At 46.0% G+C, this 1903-nt stretch overlaps 2 long non-coding RNA genes across 2 annotated transcripts in view; both read right to left on the bottom strand.

Annotated features, from left to right (window-relative positions):
- LOC119306112 overlaps window positions 1–515 on the bottom strand; it is a 2106-nt gene extending 1591 nt beyond the window's left edge. Inside the window, exon 1 of the long non-coding RNA XR_005148867.1 lies at window positions 340–515. This is a non-coding gene — a long non-coding RNA (uncharacterized LOC119306112). The remainder of the gene's footprint in view (window positions 1–339) is intronic.
- Window positions 516–800: 285 nt separating this feature from the next.
- Window positions 801–1897, bottom strand: LOC119306111. The gene is made up of 4 exons (XR_005148866.1): window positions 1802–1897; window positions 1646–1714; window positions 1180–1576; window positions 801–909 (listed from the first exon to the last, which is right to left on the bottom strand). It is a non-coding gene; the product is annotated as an uncharacterized LOC119306111 (long non-coding RNA).
- Between the last annotated feature and the right edge of the window lie 6 nt (window positions 1898–1903).

The raw sequence follows: 1903 nt of genomic DNA, 5'->3' as shown, positions 1-1903 counted from the left end.
ACAAACCATACAAAATCTATATTAACCATCAAGTTAGCATGGCATATATTTACACAGAAACAACACAACATCCTAATTGGTAATTTTCCTTCTTGCTTATAGTTCTAATTTTGAACATGGCACAATGATCTATTCCCCATTTTAATCTTGAACAACACAACAAATTCAATCTGTGACACGCATGTCTATACGCCCAATCTAAAATCTGAGAAGAGCGGAAAAAGTGAGAAAGTACCCTCGGTTATCCCAAGTTTCTAGCTAAATGGAAGGTACATAAATATGCATTGCTGGAGTCAGAAGCATGAAATTTAGCACAATCCCAGAATACAAAGTTCATACCTGCATGGTCGTCTTGTTTATTAGTCGCCATTGTAACCCTAGAATGCAAAAATGCATTACTATCTTGCAAGGGCTTGATCGACTATAGTGTAGCCTGCTCATAAACAGCCAAACAGGCTCGACATGCACAACCCTAGAAAAACTTCTGCTCTGACAAATGGTAAAAATCATTTTGTAGGTGAGTCAAGTTTTACCCCGCCTGCAAGAACTGAACCTCCTCAGCAACATCACAAATGTAGAACAAGGCATGTAACTGACATTAATTTGAGGATGAAAAAATGTATATATATACATCAGTTGAGAACTGATTATATGCCTTTAGATTCAATAACTCAATTATCCTTTAAAGATTTTACTATCTATTTACGACCATACCACTTAAGCATGAAAGATAAAAGTTTAGGAAACACATATATGCAGTCAAGATGAATGAATCAAAGAGAGGAGATATTACCTTGGGGATTACATCTTCACTGGAGTGAAGTGCATGCCCATGTCACAGTAGCATCTACTCTGATATAAATAACCACATTCGGATTTCCACGACTCAAGTTACATGTTCTAATGGCCCTGTAAATAATTAAGCATGGTAGTGAGGAATGCAATATATAGAAAACAACACAAAATTTGGAGGTAGAAAAAGAGATTTAATAATATTTTTAACCAACTAGTACTAGTGTAGGTAGGTAAGATGAGGAAACATGAGGTAAAGTTTTTTAACCCAGTTACACATCAACATGAAGAATTTAGATCTGGAATCAAGTATAATAAGAAAATAAAGAGCAATGGTACATGGATCAATCATGTGCAACTGCTGCAACAGGAGATGAGTCACCATACCTGTAGTGCGGATCAGCATCTCCCCGGCTGGCCTCGACGGAGACGGAGACGAATATCCCAGGGAGTGCAACAAGTAGCCACAGGCAGAGGCTGCTTCCGCTTCCGGCCATCCCTCACGGCAAGCAGCAGCTATGGAATCGTTGGTTACTGGTCAAAGGGGGGGATCTTGACTACACCTGCACGGCAGTCCAGTCCAGTACTAAAATGAGATATGTAGTAAATTCGCCATTTTGGAGAAGCAGAAACGCATATATACAAGCTAGCTAGCTACAAGCTAGCCTGCGCGTCGGGGAATCGTCGGATCCGCCCGGATCCAGGCGCAACGAGGGTCACTGAAGGAGCGGCGAAGCGAGCTCGGGACGGGCCTCCATGGCGGCCTCCTGGCGGCGGGGTTCGTCTGCGGGGGAGAGAGATGGGTGAGGGAGTAGGGGAGGAGAGGAGAGAGGGTGGTGGCGCAGGGGCTCACCATAGCCGCGGGTGTCCACGGCGGCCACCACCGATCGAGATGGAGCACGGGCATCATTTCCGCGCAACCCTAGATCAAGAGATACGCATGGGAGGCGCGGCGAACAGATCTCGTGGTGCGGCGAGGGGAAGGGGGAGGCGGAGGTGGGGAGCTTACGGAAGAGGATGAGGCCCCCGAAGGCGCCGGCGAGGGAGGAGTAGGCGACGCGGCGGATGGAGAGGTCGAGGCAGGCGTCCCACTTGGCGTCGAGGTCGTACC

This window comes from Triticum dicoccoides, chromosome 5B (assembly GCF_002162155.2).
Source record: "Triticum dicoccoides isolate Atlit2015 ecotype Zavitan chromosome 5B, WEW_v2.0, whole genome shotgun sequence".
Taxonomy (NCBI): domain Eukaryota; kingdom Viridiplantae; phylum Streptophyta; class Magnoliopsida; order Poales; family Poaceae; genus Triticum; species Triticum dicoccoides.
The sequence above is the reverse complement of the archived record's forward strand: the minus strand, read 5'-3'. Positions and strand labels throughout refer to the sequence as shown.